This window comes from Pleurodeles waltl, chromosome 11 (assembly GCF_031143425.1).
Source record: "Pleurodeles waltl isolate 20211129_DDA chromosome 11, aPleWal1.hap1.20221129, whole genome shotgun sequence".
NCBI classification, from domain to species: Eukaryota; Metazoa; Chordata; class Amphibia; order Caudata; family Salamandridae; genus Pleurodeles; species Pleurodeles waltl.
The window spans coordinates 924,668,945-924,688,942 of NC_090450.1; the positions used below are offsets into that span (position 1 = coordinate 924,668,945).

At 45.0% G+C, this 19,998-nt stretch overlaps 1 protein-coding gene across 8 annotated transcripts in view; it reads right to left on the reverse strand.

The window, feature by feature from the left end:
- PITPNM2 (phosphatidylinositol transfer protein membrane associated 2) overlaps window positions 1-19,998 on the reverse strand; it is an 832,934-nt gene that overhangs the window by 166,679 nt on the left and 646,257 nt on the right. The window lies entirely within an intron of this gene.

A 19,998-nucleotide genomic window follows, 5' to 3' on the forward strand; every position in this document is an offset into this window, starting at 1 on the left:
ATACCAAGGTTGTCTTGCCCATGTGGGTGCTATCAGTATGAGTTTGAGTTGGTTTTGACTCAACTTGTTTACTAGATATGGAAGGAGAGGGAGAGGGGGAAAAGCGTACGCAAATATCCCTGACCAACTCATCCATAGAGCATTGCCTTGTGATTCGCGGTGTGGGTACCTGGATGCGAAGTTTTGGCATTTTGAGTTTTCTTTTGTTGCGAACAAATCTATCTGGGGTGTTCCCCAAATTTTAAAGTACTTGTTCAGAACTTGGGGGTGAATTTCCCATTCGTGGACTTGTTGGTGGTCTCGCGAAAGGTTGTCTGCTAGTTGGTTTTGTATTCCTGGAATAAATTGTGCTATTAGGCGAATGTTGTTGTGAATCGCCCACTGCCAAATTCTTTGTGTTAGGAGGCACAATTGTGTTGAGTGTGTTCCTCCTTGTTTGTTTAAATAATACATTGTTGTCATGTTGTCTGTTTTGACAAGAATGTATTTGTGTGTTATTATGGGTTGGAAGGCTTTTAACGCTAGAAATACTGCTAACAGTTCTAGGTAATTGATATGAAATTTTGTTTCGTGTATATCCCATTGTCCTTGAATGCTGTGGTGATTGAGGTGTGCTCCCCACCCTGTCATGGAAGCGTCTGTTGTTATAACGTATTGAGGCACTGGGTCCTGAAATGTCCGCCCTTTGTTTAAATTTTTGCTGTTCCACCATAGAAGCGAGAGGTATGTTTGGCGGTTTACCAACACCAGATTTTGAAGTTGACCCTGTGCCTGTGACCATTGTGATGCTAGACACTGTTGTAAGGGTCGCATGTGTAGTCTTGCGTTTGGGACAATGGCTATGCATGATGACATCATGCCTAGAAGTTTTAGCACATGTTTTGCTTGTATCTTTTGGTTTGGAAACATAGCACTTATTACCTTGTGGAATGCCTGCACTCTTTGTGGACTTGGAGTGGCAATTCCTTTTGATGTGTTGATGGTTGCTCCTAGATATTGTTGTGTTTGACACGGTTCTAGGTGTGATTTTGTATAGTTGATGGAAAACCCCAGTTTGTGAAGGGTTTGTATGACAAATGTGGTGTCGTTTGCGCATTTTTTTACTGTGTTGGTCTTGATTAGCCAATCGTCTAGGTAAGGGAACACATGTATCTGTTGTCTCCTGATGTGTGCTGCTACTACTGCTAGACATTTTGTGAACACTCTTGGTGCAGTTGTTATTCCGAATGGCAACACCTTGAATTGGTAATGTATTCCTTTGAATACAAACCGTAGGTACTTTCTGTGAGAAGGGTGTATTGGTATATGAAAGTACGCATCCTTTAGGTCTAATGTGGTCATGTAATCTTGCTGTTTGAGCAGTGGAATGATGTCTTGTAGTGTGACCATGTGAAAATGGTCCGATATGATGTAGGTATTTAGTGTCCTGAGATCTAATATTGGTCTTAATGTTTTGTCTTTTTTTGGAATTAGAAAGTACAGGGAGTAAACTCCTGTGTTTTTTTGTTGTACTGGTACTAACTCTATTGCATCCTTTAGCAGTAGTGCTTGAACTTCTAGTCCTAAAAGTTCTAAATGTTGTGGTGACATTTTGCGTGTTTTGGGGGGGATGTTTGGTGGGAAGTTGTGGAATTCTATGCAATAGCCATGTTGGATTATTGCTAATACCCAATTGTCTGTTGTAATCTGTTGCCAAGATTGGTAGAATTGGCTTAGTCTTCCCCCCACTGGTGTTGAGTGAAGGGGTTGCGTGACTTGAAAGTCACTGTTTAGGTGGAGGTGTTTTTGGAGTCTGGAATCTTCCCCTACTCCTTGGGAATTGACCCCCCCGATATCCCCTGAAACCTCCCCTTTGGAAGGAACCCTGATATGGTGTGGTTCTTGTTTGTTGGCTGGTGGTGTCTGTGGGTTGGCCACGAAACCCCCCTTTAAATGGAGTTTTTCTGAAAGAGCCTCTGCTCTGCGGGGAGTAGAGTGCGCCCATGGCCTTGGCCGTGTCTGTGTCCTTTTTAAGTTTTTCAATGGCTGTATCCACTTCAGAGCCAAAAAGTTGTTTCTCGTTGAAGGGCATATTAAGGACAGCCTGCTGGATTTCAGGTTTGAAGCCTGAAGTGCGTAGCCAAGCGTGTCTCCTTATGGTGACAGCAGTGTTGACTGTTCTCGCTGCAGTATCGGCTGCGTCTAGTGAAGAGCGGATTTGATTGTTTGAGATCGTTTGTCCCTCTTCCACTATTTGCTGCGCCCTTTTTTGGTATTCCTGGGGGAGATGGTCTACGAGAAGTTGCATCTCGTCCCAGTGTGCTCGGTCATATCTGGCCAGCAGCGCTTGTGAATTTGCGATGCGCCACTGGTTGGCTGCCTGTGATGCTACTCTTTTCCCTGCCGCATCAAATTTTCGGCTTTCTTTGTCCGGAGGTGGGGCGTCGCCAGATGTATGTGAATTTGCTCTCTTGCGAGCTGCCCCTACTACCACGGAGTCAGGTGGTAACTGCGAAGTAATAAACGCTGGGTCTGTGGGTGGTGGTTTGTATTTCTTATCCACCCTTGGGGTGATGGCTCTTGATTTTACGGGCTCTTCAAAAATTTGTTTTGCGTGCCGTAACATCCCTGGTAGCATTGGGAGACATTGATATTGGCTGTGTGTAGCCGAGAGGGTGTTAAATAAAAAATCATCCTCTATAGGATCGGAATGCAGTTGGACATTGTGGAATTCTGCTGCCCTAGCCACCAGTTGCGAGTATGAGGTACTGTCCTCTGGCGGTGACGGCTTTGTGGGGTATGACTCGGGATCATTGTCCGGCACTGGGGTGTCATACAGGTCCCAAGCGTCTTGATCCTGATCGTCATGACTTATGGTAGTTTGCGCTGGTGAGTGCATTTGTGGCGGTGTTTGTGCCGGCGATGCCTGTGGTGGAGAGGGCGGAGGCGTGACTTTTTTAACCACTTTGGCTTGTGGTTGTGCGTCATCCTTTGGAAGTTCGATCCTTTTTTTCCTCATGAATGGGGGAAGGGTTGATATCTTCCCTGTGTCGTGCTGGATGTACAGTCTCTTTTGTGTGTAGTCCGATTCTACACTTTGGAGCTCTTGTCCAAATCTGTGCATTTGGCCACTTATTCCTTGTTCCTCTGAGTAGGATGAAGGTGTGGTATTTTTCGGCGCCGAGAGAGAATCTTTTTTCGGTTTCGGCACCGACAGAATTTTTGTTCCTTTCGGCATGGATTCTCGGTGCCGATGTTTTTCGGTGCCGGTATCTTGTTTTTGTCTCTCGGAGCCGCTTTCTCGGCTCCGAGGTTGCTCCATGGCGGTCCCTCGACCGGAGTCGGGTGTCTTCGCTATGGGCGTGCCCTTTTTCGGCGCCTTCGACGGGTCGCCTGTTTTATGGGTCGAGCCATGGCCTGTTGGCAGTGGCGTCCCCTGGGCTTTCGGTTTGTCGATGGATTTACTTTTCGACGTCTTACTCACGGTTTGTTGCTGTTGTTCGACGTCGGAGTCTCCGGATTCTGATTCCGGAACCGAGAATGTTTCCTCTTCCTCGTCGAAACGTTGTTTTGTCGACGTGGACGCCATTTGTTGACGCCTGGCTCTTCGGTCCCGGAGTGTTTTTCTGGACCGGAAGGCTCGACAGGCTTCACAGGTATCCTCCTTGTGCTCGGGGGACAAGCACAAGTTACAGACCAAGTGCTGATCTGTATAAGGATACTTACTGTGACATTTTGGGCAGAAACTAAACGGGGTCCGTTCCATCGGCTTCGATGTCGCACGCGGTCGGGCCGACCAGGCCCCGATGGGGGATCGAAACTACCCCAAAGTCTTCCGATGATCGGTGTCGATGTACCTAACTATCCCGATACCGAACGGAACAATACCGACGCTTTCTTCCGAGATTCTGACTAACTTTCCGAACCGAAACACGGAGCGAAAAGGAATACGTCCGAACCCGACAGCGGAAAAAAACAATCTAAGATGGAGTCGACGCACATGCGCAATGGAGCCGAAGAGGGAGGAGTCCTTCGGTCCCGTGACCAAAAAGACTTCTTCGAAGAAAAACAACTTGTAATACTCCGAGCCCAACACCAGGCAGCGGACTGTGCCACACATGTGTATCTGCAGCAACATATGCCATCGAACTTATAATTTCCATTTGTCATCGCAGCAGGCGAAAGGGGAAGGAAGAATTTCCAAAGGTAGAGAGTGGAGGTAAAAGGTAAGGCGATTTATGCAAACCGTTCAGCTGGAAAAGTTTGAGAGGTCATCATATTGTGAGCAGTGGGGGCAAATAAATTAAAGTGTCCAGACTTTTTTATGTATTTATCACAGTGGGTACTTGGAGAGATCTAGACCTACAGTTGGAGTCACAGAGTTGAACAGAAGACAATAACAGACAATATACATGTCAATAATGCAACAGAGGCAGTTAAGTAAAGTAATTACATTTAGGATAAATGTAGTTAGTCAAGTATGGTATGTGATCATGGCCCTGGAGTTCCTCTGGAGTCAGTATTTATGTATAGGTAGGGGAGCCTAGAGTGATAGAATGCACCATGGGACCATTTATGTGGTTTTTAGAACATCAGTGCTATTAAGCTGGTGATCCTTAAGAATTTTTTTTTAATTCACTTATGGAGCCAGCAAGATCACTTTGTGTTGTGGGAGATTTCCAGATCTTAGGGGCATTACCTCAGAAAGAGAACATCTAGGTGATTTTAGCTTAGATTCTGGATTTTCGAGGGAAGGAGAGATTTACTTCTTAAGACTCTGCTCCCAGTAGAGACAGTGAGGGTTTGCATAAAGTCTTTGGAGGTGGTCGTTTGTAAAACCATATGAAGCACGCCGCCTTACACATGCTGCAACTATGACTGCCTCCTGAAGGGTCACTGCCTGAAAGTGTTCATTCTGGTCCATATTTCACTGGAGACTAGTACAATGAAATTGGCTCATGCTTTTAATTCAAGGAAAATAAACATATTTGGGGTTTATCAGTACACACTCTTCGAATCGTCACAATGCAATCTCAGTACAGTCACACCATCACAGTTGCATTCATCCCGAATGCACCGGTACAATGCATTCAATTATGTGGGATGCAAAGTCAGTGTGTAGTCCCCACACAGAGCAGTTCAGATGTTGCCACTTAGTCCACAGCTGTAGCTGACAGAAGATACACTGCAAACATATATTTTTGGGGTCTTGATGCCACTTGCAGCTCCTCAGCATTTATATGTCTAACTAGTCCCTGCAGTATGCTATATCAATCAACCATTGATCGAATTTCAGGGCCGCTTTTGCCCCCCAATGCAGTGCCACCCTCCTTTTTGCCAACAATAAAGCTATAGCAACTAGTTTGTGATTAGATGGTTGCAGACCTTTGACAAAACCCAAAAGACAGACATGTGGAGTGCAGTCCACTGTCTCCAGTATCACATCAGACAGTGCCTGGGGGACTGTTGTCCAAAAGTGATTAATGAGGTCACAGGACCATGCTAAATGTATACAATATGCATAAAAAATGCAACAGCAGACACACTGGGCACCAGTATGCAGACCATATTTATGTAACTGAAGTGGATATAGCTGTTGTAGATATTTGAAGTGCATAATTCCCAAATTGCAGTTAGCTATAAGTCGACATGTAAGTGTACAGCAAACCCTCCAGTCTTCTTGAGACATCAGTGGATCTAACCCAGTATTCCACCTATCCAGCTGTTTGAACTGGTTGGTGGGGTCATCAGCCTGTGCGGCAGTGCATAACTTTGTTGTTGGTCTTTTATGCGAGTTCCAGGTAAGCAGTGTCTGCAACGCCTCTAACGTGGGTGGTGCCTCTGGAAAGCGAGGGTATAGAGCTCTCAACGCTTCCTGGAGTCGGTGGTAGATAAATACTAGCAACGGGGTGTTTTGTTGTGTTTGTGCAACAGCCTCCAGTGAAATGAACCTACCCTCTCGGTAGACATCCCCCATCGTGACCAGCCCAGCCTCTGATAGCATGGAGAGCGCTCTAGGTTCCTGGGTGCCTGAGATGGCCGGGTGGTGTATTAATGGTAGGTCAGATGCATACAATGGAGACTTCCGCGCTCTTGCGCTCAGTTCTAGCCAGGACCTAGTGGTGCTATATATTGTGTTTATTTCCAATCTAGAGATATCATTACGTACATGGGGCGAGACGGCCTTAAGGGTTACTGGATGTGGGTGGTTGTTTTCTATCGCTAGGAGTGGGAGATATGTAACAGGGAAGTACCAGTTGTGTGCAAATTGTGAGTGTGCACATAAATAATAGAGGTACAAATCTGGAGCGCCCAAGCCCCTCGCCAATAGGATTTAGTAAGTGTTTCCCAGCTACATCTGAGTTGGTTTCTTGCCCAGGTTAACTTTATCAAACAAGAACGGAGTGTTCGAAAAAAAGCTTTCAGTAGAATGACACGGATATTAATGAATAAATATAAGAACCATGGCAGTATGACCATCTTCATGATGGCTACTCTGTCAGCCAGGGACAGTGGGAGTCTTATTCAATGGGCCATCTGATCCTCTAATTTTGAGATGACGTTTCCATAGTTCTGGCGGATAATGATTTCAGGGTCTCTATGTATCCACACTCCTCCGTCCACCACTCAAGGGGGAAGTCTAGCGCGTGTGGCTCAGTGTTCTGTCTGAGAGGTAAAATGGTTGATCTCTCTCAATTTATGGTCAGTCCTAAGTACCTCTTGTACCGAATATATTTGCGAACAAGGTGTGCTAGTTGTGTATCTGGGTTTCAGACGTATAGAACCATGTCGTCCACGTAAACTGAAATGACAAGGGGGCGGCGTCAGAATCCCAGTGCTGCTCCAGAATGCCTCTGTCATATCCTGCATTCTAGGGGTTCTAACACAAAGGCGAATAACATTAGTGAAAAGGGGCAGCCCTGTCGCATGCCTCTACAGATCTTGATTTGGTTTGATACACTGCCGTTGGTGCACATCTGTGCTGTTGGGTCTGTGTATAACAGGCGTATCCACAATGTGAATGCCAGAGTCATGCCCAGTCGATGTAGTACTCAGAACATCTATTCCCACTGTATAGAGTTAAATGCTTTTGTGGCATATAAGAGTACAGCTGCTGCCTTGAGAGTGGGTCTAAGTGTACAATACTGCAAACACTGTGCGAAGGTTATGCGAGGAGGACCTGCCTGGGACAAATCCCGACGAGACTGGGTGTACCAATGCGGGAGGAGCGATGGAGCCGAGTAGCAATGATTTTAACTAGTATTTAAGATCTCCTCCCCACAGCAGCACTTTAAGTTCTAAAGTGTAAAGGAGGCTACTCAGGCATGTATATAATTCGGGCTCGTCTATATTAGGCCCGTAAGTATTGACAATAGTAACTGCTGTGCCACACAAATTCCCCTGTATTATTACGTAGGGTCCCTGGTCATCGTTTTCAGAGTGCATGATTGCAAATTGGAGATCTCTTTTAATTAAAAGGAGAACGCCCCTTGAGTATGACGAATAAGATGAGGCCACTTGGAATGCAGCCCATCTAGTTCCCACATGCAAGTCAGCAGACCGCGTGAGATGCGTTTCTTGCATTAATACTATCTGCACCTGGTGCCGATCCACATAAATAAGCACCTCCCTTCGTTTTTTGGAATTATTGAGCCCTGGAAAGTTCAATGTTAGCAGCCTGATGCGGCTCTGTGTGGACTTCATATTATCAAAATGTGTACTTGTATCATGTTACGTGGTGATGAGGTTCAGACAGTACGTGACACATGAGCATTCCTCATTATGCTGTAGTATATCAATTGCATACACACACAAAAAATACCCCCCACCCACTTCAGCGTCCCAATCATGCCAAAGCCATCCCATGTATAACCATAAAACAAACAAATTAACTAAAGAGACGCAAACAGTCATCCTAAATAACACAGTAGTCTGGTATAATAACATTTGGGGTGTACCCCTGCGGGGCAGGTATTGGTCCTAAGTCCCACCCGATGGAAGGGGTCATGTACTGACCTGTGAAAATTGGGGATGATCACTGCAGATTCAGTTGCAGTGGAGGCACTGGGATAAGTCGATATTCCATAATCGTGGGGTTGCAGTAGGGCATCTATATATCTATCTCAATAGCTGCGCCTGCAGTTCACGTGTCATGGTCAGGACACTACACGGAAGTCCATATGTACTCTACAAGAGATATCAGTAGGAGTCACTCTCTAGTCCCAGTACCACTTCTGCGTTTTTCCAGAAGCATATTAGCCACACAATATCACGTATGCACAGTTTGCCTCTGTTAGCAGTCGTGTTCATTAGGGATCTGGGGTCGATGAAGGAGATCTTGGCGGGGTTTTCTGGAAGCATTGTATAGATTTAATAAGTCCATGGCTGCTCTCGGCATGGTGAAGACTTTCTGTTTCCCGCCATTCTCAACTCAGAGGTGGGCAGGATACAGCATAGGGTAGGGTAGGTTAGCAGCTTGCAGTTTTTCCCCCACCTGGATGTACTCCCGTCATGCGGCCTGCACCACAATGGTGAAATTCGGGAAGAAGGCTACATCCTAACCTTGGTATTTTATATTCTTTTTCTCCCTAGACAGGCAGAGGATGGTCTCAGGAGTTGAATAACTTGGCTATAATGGGCCTTGGAGATGTTCCAGGCAATGGTTGCACCATCAGCGATCTGTGCGCCCTTTCCACTATCAATACTGCCGACAGCTGCTCTGCCCCAAAAATATCTTCCAACATGGCTTCCACATAGTTTTCAAGGTGGCCCGTATTCGTGAATTCCTTAAAGTACAGGGGTTTTTCCGCTGTGAGCGTGCAACTAGATCTTCGTTTTTTGCTTGGATCACTTTTTCCATACCTGAGCATTTGTCACCCATTGACCGTGACTCATCCTCTTTAGTTGATGTTCGCCATTCTGCTTCAGCAATGCACGTTGCCTGCTTATCAAATTTTGGTGCCATATGATCCATCCTCAAAGTCAATGTATCTATCTTCCCATCAATAGACTGTAGACTTTGCTGCATGGCCAATAGGCCAGTTTCAAGAGGTGTGGTTTCTTGTGGTTGTGACTTCTGCTCTGAGTGCAAAAGTGCAGGGTTCTGTGATCTAGGGGCAGGTTTAGCTTCAAACGTGAGACGGGACTGTTTCTTATATATTTTCCCCATTTTACCCAGTATTTCATCTCTATTCTGTGCCTGGAGGCGGAGGGGGGTTTTGTCGGCGTGTAAGAATGGTGCAATAAGTTCTTCACCAGTGTCCGGAAAGCCAGCGTGGCCCAGAAAGATCTGTCAAACCTTGTCTCCGCACCTCATCAGGCTGTCTGCTGACAAGCACCACTGAATTGGTCAGTGTACTCGCTGCCGATACCTATGTAGGTCACATAAGGAATGTTCACCGCTCGCTATTCACTACAATCAATGGGGGAGGATTATGTACGTTCTAGGGGGCGTGCTTATGTTAGATCACTGCAGCAGTTAATAGGGTTCACACAGGTCTGCTGAGCAAGATTCAAGCCACCTTGCGCATCTACAGTGCAATCTAGTTATCGCCAGGGGCAACTGTTCTCTTGCGCTATGGGTCCCTCTTCGCTCCTAATCCATCCCAGGCACTCCATTTCGCTACTGACGAGAAGATTCAAGTAGCGCGGTGTAGTCAAAAGTGTTCAATAAGGCCTCAGCAGCATCCAGTCGTATCATTTCGTCCCTCGCCAGGCATCCCTCACTCGTGCTAGGCACTGCAGCCCTCTGGGTCGTCAGTTGGCAGGTCGAGCGCAAAACGCTTTGACCTGTTGTTAGTATTGTGGGCTTTTAACCACGCCCCTGTCACGCCCATCAATTTCACTCGTTTGTGGGCTTGCCTTTCAAAAATCACTTGATGTCATTGTTAAATGCTTTACGTTTGTCCCGCCTTGAGGCTGTTTTTGTTACACCTTGCAGACTGCCCTTGTTACATGGATTATTGAACGACTGCTGTTATACTTCGGTGTGGGCCAACTATTTCTTTTGTCTCTCCCCTTCGTGCTGCATGGTGGCCATGGCGCTCACAGCATGAACAGACACAACAGCGCGAACTCGATCGGCGGAATTGAAGCGCAGGTCACATTGATCCCATTTGTCTAATCAGAGTCATTTCTTGTGACTCTCCCCTCAAAACACTTGAAATTGGTGAATGCTTCACGTTAAACAGAAATCCTCAAAGTGAAAGCGGCATTCCCGGAACAGATTATGCAGAAACAAAAGATTAAATGAAATGTCAACTATACGGACACATTTTTATTTCATTGTTTTCCAATAAAATGTACATCAGAAGATTCATCTAAAGAAAAACATGATAAGGAGGTCATAATATTTTTATAATTAACACTTGATTATCAATGTGACACGTTAGTTTTTACCTTAATAATGTAATTGGGTTATATGTACCACTGGTATTGTATGCTCAAAAGAAGTCCCGCTTTAAGATAAGCTTGGCTATGCTAAATAAAGAAATTAAAAGCAGGAGAACTCTAAAAATAAAGTGTTTTCACTTTTAGTGCTATAGTTTTGTGCATGCGTGCTTTTATATAAATCAAGATTCATTAAAATACATTTAAAAAGGGTAAACAAGTAATCATTATTGTGGGGGTAACCTTTGCCTATGAGCCATTGCGATTTTAATGATGGAAAGGGAAACAGAGAGGAAAAGGAGAATTATTTCCACTGTACAACTGGCACTGGAAAGCCGGTAACTCAGTTCTGGAAACGGATGTCTGCGGCGCCAGTGTCCAATAAACTGTGGAAATGCAGCTCCTATTTAGGAAACTGAAAAACAACCCCGGGCTCTGCTCCCCGAGAAGTGGCTTATGGACTCGGTGCTCACCGTGGTCGCCGCTCAGAGCTCCGCAGTCCCGGCTGCTTTACTTAGTCTGGGGGTGCAGACCTGCCAGAGCCCCGCCGAGGCCCAGAAATGTGTCCCGGCCGCACGCCGGTGCCGTAAACAGCGGCAAAAGTGCCCTTTTATTACCCAATAAGTGCTCTGCTAGAAGGCAAACGAGTACTTAGAGATACTGGCTGAACATAGCTAGCTTTGGACATCACCGCCTTGTAAAAAGGCTACTGCTTAAATATTGACATTTCAGCTGAAAACTAAGGTACACAGCTGACAAATGCTGCTGTGTAACCAGCAACTTTATAATGCACCTTGTTTTATAGTCCACTTATTGGGTGTATTACACATTGACATCTGACTTGCCCCTCCATGAACATCTTCAGCCCTGATCTGAAAGGGCACTCAACTTGGCTTAATGTATTCCACTGTCTGTGGAGGTCCAGCCACACTCAGCTGAAGATTCTCGCCCTTGCTATCCCGTAATTCTAAATACTGAAAAAATAAGTTACTTATCTTCGGTAAGGCTTTTTTCTGGCGACTAGTCTACCTGCAGATTCCTCACCTTTTGAATCTCTCTTGGTGCCACACTGCATGCAGAAGCTCTTCCAACAGCCTCTACGCACCGGTGGATGACGGCATCAGTCTACGCTATGACTCCGGCCCATCCCCGACATGTGGACACAGAGTCACACAAAGGCCCCACCTCTGCACACTCATGTGAGCTTACTCTTTTTTTAATACCCTCAGATGCGAAGAATGGTTGAGAAGGTTGAAATGAAGACCAGCAGTTAGCAACTTTGACATGGTATCTTGTTAAACTCATAATCAATCCATTCCACCAAATGAGGACAAGGATGGAATGTGAGGAATATCCTTGTCGGTCGAGTATCCACCAGAAGGAGAGTTATAAAAGTTTATGTAACTTATTCTTCTTATGGCTACTTCTACCTACAGATTCTGCATGTTTTGAATAAGAACCAAAGCAATGGTCCCTCAGGGGAGCTCTGTGAGTGGGCATACACAGGAAGTCCGATAGGACTGAAAGAGCAAACTGTCGCTCTCTGTGGACCTGAAGATTGATGCAGTCTAGGCTGCTGGGAAAATGGATGGCTGCCGACATAGTAGCTTGGCAGATACCTGGAGCTACAGCCGTATTCATGGGCTCTGCTGTAGTGCAATGGCCGTAAGGGCCTCAGGGGGATTTTACCAAAACATAACAGATTCATGCAGAGAACAATCCATCTGAATAAGGTTTACTTTTGAAATGCTTTTCCTTCTCTGCACAGGTGAAGCCAATGAATATTTGATTCCTCACATACAGCTCCTTAGTCCTATCACTATAGAAACTAATGGAAACTATAGGTCCAAATTTTGTGAGTATCCTCCTGGTTGGACGGATGAGGTGGAGTGAAGGAAGTGGGAAGCATAATGCACTGTCAAACATGGAAGGGTGACGTCACTTTCATACGAAAGGATGCATGTGCCCAAAAAAGACAGTTTGCCAGAAAAGAAGGTAGCATGTAGAGGTTGAACTGAAAGGGTCCAAAGTTCGCTCACACAACACATAGAAGTGATTGCAACAGGGAGTATGGTCTTTAAAGTAAGAGATACACTCATTACACACTGCCTAATGGCAGCTTGATTGCCAGTAGTCCAATTTTTAAAGTTCGAATCAAATACTCTCGAGTGATTGTACATTTGGGCAGCAACTCGTAGCTACAGTCCACAGTGGAATGAGTACGTTTGAGGAAGTATCGACTCCATTTAATACATTTGTTAAGAGGTGATGGATCTACAGGAAAGGAGCTGACCACAAATGCTATCTACAGTGATTTGATTGAATTTGCGTAGCATGAATAGAATCCATACAATCTTGTATCAATTCTTAAGATTAGTTCTACTCAAGTTGTGTTTATTTTCTGACCTCACATACTAGTAATAGCAGCTAATGATGAGTGTGTGTGCATCTATAATTGGATATAGATGCATATATGTAACTGAATATAGACAACAAACCTGTTGTGACAACATGTCCTCAATGTGCCAAACAATGCACAAATGAAGTTGTTAAACAACAAAATCTGCTGAGAGTGCAGCTCTGAAGTGACTCGAAAGGCACACACGTCAGGGAGGTCAAGACCAACTTGAGGTCCTACCGCAGCGTGATACAGGGAACAGAGGAAATACATGGCACAGCCCTGTTAGCAAAGACATCACAATAGGCGATTTGAATAATGAGGGCACGTTAGGCAAATGATTAAAGGCCTAAAGGGAGGATATGTAACTTATAACAGAGCCCATGGCAAATCATTGGTGGGCCACGGACAACCCAAATAAATTAACATCACACAATCTCACCTACAAAGAATGAACACACTCCTCTCTACACCAGGCAACAAAACGAGTCCAATGGGCATTGGTCAAAGGCAGCTACTACTTCGGCCAGAAGGTCGAAGCCACTAAGAAGGTTCCACTCAGTCTCCACACATAAAGGTGTAGATTGTGCAAGCTCTGAAGGAGTACCTTGCCTTGTAGCTGTGACAGAGATCTACTGAAGGGGAAGCTGATATGGAAGGAAATGCTCAGAGTCAGAAATTCAGAGTATCAGACCCTCTGAACCCAAGCTAGGCCACCAGAATTACCTGTACTCAGTCCGATAAGACTTTTCTCAGACAGACCATCCCAGATTAGAGGAGGAGTGGAAGTGTGTACAAAAGGCTGATGGGAAAACTCTAGAGTGCAAAATGCAGGAAATTAAGTGTTTTTATAGTCGTCAAAAGGTCCCCCAAGGGTGTACTCCACTGGGGGGAAATGTCTTGAGCTACCTCTGGGACTAGATGTCATTTGTGGTCAGCAAGATGAGACCAGCTGAGTTCTTTTGCCCGGATATTGAGAACCCCATTAGGTTATTCACCGTTGGCAAGATCCCATTAAACATTAACCAGCACAAATATGACCTTAATACTTCTAAAATGAGAGCTCGTAAGCTCACGTGATACTACCTTTTCCAGTCTAACATGATGGCCATGTTGTCTGTGAGCATCTGGATTGACCTGACTCAGACTGGTAATAACTACACATTGAGCTGCAGCAAGGTTATATGGTGACACTGCCCTGACAGTCGAATGGCTCAGGATCTTCATTTTGTGTAGAGAACTGGTTCTTAACCAGGGGCCAAGAACACCACAGGGGTCCGCAACAGGTAATCAGAGGGTCCTTGTCAGGTCATAAAACAAAATACTATTAGCAAAGTACATGAACACAAAAAAGCAAAAAAATGCATTTTAAAATGCTCTGTAAATGTTAAGGAATTGGAAACTGGAGGCTACAAATTATGTGTGTTGCCTTATTTTGATTAGTGGGAGTAGCACAAGTGCATCAGATGGAAGCTGAAATGGATGATTGATTACCTCAATTGAAGAACTGGCATGAAAAGGAACTTAGCAAGGCTAAGATTTGGTCTTTGCGCTGCAAGTGACAGCAGATAACAGTGGAGGTATGGACATGAATCGCAGAACTGCAGTTTCTTCTTATATTGGAAGAAATCACTTGCACGCCATCTGCTGCTGTCAGGGGTTCTTTTTTGGGCGCTCAAAACTTCTAGCTCCTTCTTTAAGATGACTGAACATAGGATCGACAGCATTAGCCATAAATGAGTGTTTGAATCCAACAAATATACAAACGGCAAGAATAAGAATGACTTGGCTAAAGTCAAAGCTATGAATTAATGCGACTAGCAAGTATGGAAACGATATGCACTCTATCACTTTACCTGTATGAATTGAAAACCGTACAGTGAACATCTGAAATTATTTGAACTGGTATGCGCTGACAAGACAAAAGCATTTGTTAGAAGCAAAATAGGTAAAGTGATGTGCTAAAATCTAGCTTATTGTTTCGCCTTTTTGGAAGTAAAACTACATTTTGTATAGATCCAAGGACCACATACTTTAAAATTTTTAATCCCTGCATATATTTTTGTTTCTAAATTAAATTTAATATTTCTTTGCTGTATACTTTTTTCTCTATTTTTGTGTATTGTGTTGATATACAAATCAAAGAAATTGCTTAGTTGGGGATCCCCGACCTACAACAGAGAGTTAGTGTTGGTTCACAGAAGTCAAAAGGTTAAGACCCATTGGTACAAGTAACCTCCCAACTGAGTGCCAATGCATCACTCATTATTATGGCTTTTGGCGTGAGAAAAGAGAACTGCCAACCACCTGTCAGGTTGGCATCTGTGATACACCTAGAAGCAGAGAAGACTGAGAAGCCTCCTCAGAGATGTGAATCTTGTCCAACAGACATCCCCAATGCAGGGCCCATCACATTCTTGTTCCACTGGAAGGTCCTTATGTAGGAAACATGCAGGAAGCAGCAAGTTTACAGGCCTACCAGCCTCAAACCATGATTAAGGCTGGACCAGCAGCTTTTATCCAAAACACTGGACTCAAGGTCCGAATGTCCTGGACTCTGATGATGTGAAAAGTTCTTGAAAGCTAACATGTGCACAATGACCTCTAAGAAGGGCCAAATTCAAGTGGTTTGCAAATGAGATTTGGCCTTGCTGATGGCGAATCCAGGGTTGAACAGCAATGACATTGTACTCTGTAGGTGAGGCGAGCCTGCCTTCAACAGGCTGTAGTAAAGGTTTGGAAGCTAATGTATTGCAACATCAAAAGCTGGACGATGAACACCAACGTAACCTTCGTAAAGAACTAAGAGGCCAAAGTAAAGGATAGGATGGTAAATTACAAGTGAGTGGATCCCATTACAAAACACAGGTATTGCCTGTGGAACTGCAGGACTTATACAACACCATCCAGTCCTGGTGGTCCAAGACCAACAGAACTATCACAAGTGTTATCATTTTGAACATCTCTTTCCAAAGGAATGAGTTGAAAATTCTGAGGTCCCGCATCAGCCTCATGCCTCTGTCCTTCCTGGGAATGAGAAAGTAACAGAAGTAACCCTGAAAACCCTGTTTTGTTTCGGACCCTATCTCGAATGTACCCTTTGCGAGCAACATGAACACGTCCCTAGAGCAGATGTCTGCATGATCTGCTGAAACTGGGGTGAGACCTAGGGACAATTGAGGGGGAGCATACAGAAAGGGTAGGATATAACTGACTTGGACAATTTGCTGGGCCCATTGGTCTGAAATTATCAAACACCAGTAGGACAGGAAATACTGAATTCGACCCACCCAAGGATGAAATAAAGTGATTTTATTGTGTTGCCAGTTGAAAAGGATGAGAATAAATGTTGTTGGAGCTTCCCGCTCCTTTTAGGACCACCTCTGCTCCAATTGGTCCAACAATTAGGCCTGGGCTACTGGATGGATTGTGAGGCCTGATGCTGGTGGAAAGCAAAGCCCCTTGAACAAACTCATAACGTCCAATACTATTGACGGAACTGGAGGGCTGGGAGAGTTAAGTCAGAGTACATGCTGTTGCATGACTGTTTGTAATGTAGGACTGGCTTATTTGCCAAAAAGTCAAATTCTATCAAAGGACATATCAATCAGTGAAGTCTGGAGGTTCCAACAAAATCTGGAGGAGTCTATTGATGATGACACTCGTTCCTCTAGTGCGAGCCACCAAGTCCACCAAATCTTATCAGTCTATTTGACTGTGTACTGACAATATGGAACTCAATGCAAAGGATGTGCAAGGTTCCTCTAGTAACACCAGTAGAATCTCACATGCCATTACCCAAAGCAAGTGGCAATTGCAAGCCAGAAGACAAAATGCATTTAACGAGTGCATCGCCCTGCTGTAGGAGAAGAAGTCTTTCATGCCCTTTGATTCAATACATTTCAACTCTATGTCTGAACAAGGAGAAGGGAAAGAGTTTGGGTTGACTTTACAAGTAGAGGTTTGAACCACAAAATGCTGTGTAAGGAACATCTGGTCCCCAGTTGTCAGTCTACGGCATCAAGCAATGGAACAGCTACTTGGCAAATCTGAAAAGGGCTTAGACAAAGGTGCAATGACAAGGTGAGTAAATACCCCACATTGAAAAACAAAAGGAGCTCAAAAGTAGAGGGTGAATGGTTTACGAAGGCAAATTATCTGTAGTTTCCTCAGTTAGCACTTTTAGTTAAAACACTTCCGAAGTTCTCCTTGTGACTACATCAATGGAAGCACTCTCCCCAGTAGGAGGATCATGTATTGAATCAAGGGCAGACATCAGGCAATGTGTCAAGGTCAGTGGTGTGCTGCAAGTCAAGACAGAAGCCAGCATTAACATAATGTGGAAGGAGTAAACTGGTCACCTCCTCATCATCCTCCTCATTTTGAGGTTCGTCAGGCATTTAAGTGACATAAGACTCATAGGAAAAATTGGTTTCCATCCTCTAAAAATACGGTGTCAAGAAAGAGGAGCCACAGGGGAGTCATCTTCAACACATGGCTGCCTTCAGTGACTGTACAATGTGATATAAGGCCAACACTTACATCTGAAGGATAAACATGCAAGACTAGTGCTGCATGACACAATACTGATGTCACTGGGGCCAGTAGTGGCGCATTTAGAGCAACAGTCAGCAAGGCCTTTGGCAGAGGAGTGGAATGACAATCTGGCATCGTTAGTGTACTGTGACAACTCCTAGTGAGGTGTGGCTTAAGTTCTAGATGGCTCTACAGGGCCGAGAGGCATGCCAGAGGGAGGACGCCCAAGCAAAGTTGGAAATCTGCAGCAAATCCCTTCAAAGACGTCTACCTGCCCTGGAGGTGACAATGGCCTGGGAAACTCAGGTCACATCAGGTCCAGAATTAGAATGGGCTCTTAAGAAGAAGAGGCAGACGGAGATGTGTTCTGTGAATAATGAATATGCATTTTCCCCCGGGGAACATGAGCACAGGTAAGCCAAAGAGCTTTACTTATGATCTGAAGAGGTTGACTAGACTCGAGACCAATGTAATGTCTTGGGTTTTTGGCCATGTAAAGTTTTGGTTCTCAGTCCCTGATCATTTTCAGGTACTTAGACCCTAGACACCACAGACAAATGTTTTGGAGGTCTATGATGGCATTTGTTTCCAACAAGAGGATGTTTGAATCCTATAGTCTTCAGTAGCGGCATCCTTGCTACACTCAGAACAATTTAGTAGCAAATGAAGCAAGCTTCTTCAAAGAAACAGCTGAAAGTAGTGGGGATGGAGTTCTGGACCGGTGTTGAAGGGAGCAGAGAAGAAGGACCTGCCATCAATGAACGGGGGCGACGCCTACATACAGTTCTGTGTCACATTAGGGGCAGGATGGAGCATCAAGCTTGTCTGAAAAACATGGACCGCTGTCCATGAGAGTCCCAGTCCTCATACTTGCTTTCTGAAAAGGCGTTAAATGAGAAACACATGCTGAGGAGACATAAGTGGAAAAAGGGTAACAGAAAAAAATTCAGGAGCAGTCAGTATGGGCAGGGTGAGTTGCAGCTCTTCGTATACTTGGACCATGTGATCTTTCTTAGCACAGTAAAAGAAAAGAAATACAAATGTAAGAAAAGTAAAGTATAGTGAGATACAGAATGGAAGGGGAACTGCATTCATGAGTAACCAAGCTCCAGGGTCGAAGGGGCAGGGATGAACCCTTGCACCAACCAGGAACTCGCAGAGAAGCAATGGACCCCAAGGAGCATTAACCACAGCAGCAAAGGGTATTCAGCAGCAATCACAAACCAAGAAAGGGCCCTCTCAGCCTCTAACTAGTGACCTGAAGCAATCAAAGGAGAAGGAAGCAGACAAACTGAACGCTGGGTGACGAGATAAAAGGCAAGTGGTGCAGCCATACAACAAATGAATCATTGGCAGGAAACTTCCTCACTGAGATGAGGAGTATAAATCCTATGGCTAACCCAGAAGTGAATATTTTTATGCTTGTTAACATTCTTGACAATCTTCCCAACCTCCGCTGTCAAGTGACGCAGGAGTTTCCCACTGCAGTCTGGTGCCTGGGAAGACTATCCAACAGAATTTAGTTTATTATATTAAATGCTGCTAATGGCATCTTGTTTATTCACTACACTACAACAGGGGTGGCTCCTCCATAAGGGCGGAGGAGCATCGCCCCCCGCCAGCAGCGACAGCTGCAAACCTTTTCCCCAAAAACGATAATAAATGTTGTTTATTATCGTTTCTGGGGAAAAGGGGCGGGCCACAGGGGTGACGAGCACCTCAGAGCGCATGTGTGTTTGGCTGGCCGTCTCGGGCCAGCCAAACACACATGCGCAGTAGGCTCTCTCCAGCCTAGCAACACTGTTGCTGGGCTGGAGAGAGCCGGCACAGGCTCCCAGTCTGCCTGGGAGCGCCCTGGCTCGGTGCTCCCAGCCAATCCTGACGCTGCTCTGAGCAGCGTCAATATTGGCGTAGGGCAGGCTGGGTTCCTGTGCCTGCACAGGAGCGGGAGGAGCGGATGGAGCGGCGTGCGACAGAGGAGGTAAATGTTTTTTAAAATCATTTTATAATTTTTAATTTATTCCCACCTCCTCCCTTTAAACCACCTCTCCCCCACGCGCCACCCCACCCCTTCTGCGTCGCACAAGCCGCAACAGCACTACAAGCAATTCTACATATGTACTCCTCACCTGTGCCTTTAGGGCCAGCCTGACATCTAATCCTGCTCATATGGCGCCTTCATCCTCTCACAGACATCCATGCACACATACCTGTAATGTATACACTTTTCTGCAGACTGCCTTTTGTATTAATGCTGAAGACAGCCATACCACTGAATTAAAAGTAAAATATTAATATTAAATACTGTTTATGCAAATCTTACACAAATGAACTGTAAAGGGCTGTCTCCTCCTGGTGTTTTGATAGTAAAAAGGCAACACGACTAAATAAATATGTTTTTACTATTTATTAATATTTATTTTAACCTTGACAACATATATTCCTATTTTGTAAAGTTATATCCTCTCTGTGTAGTAAACATTTAAGAGTCTGGAGAAATTAGGCTGGATTCAGTTTATGGATCTGAAATTCCCATTGACTGTAGACTAAGGTGCTCATTCTTAGTTTGGCGGGTGGCGGATGCCGCTCACCAAACTCAAACCGCCACCTGACCGCTGTGGTGAAGAGGGCCTTAACATTGACGTCGGCTCGGAATCGAGCTGGCGCCAATGTGGCGGTGCAGCGGGTGTAGCAGT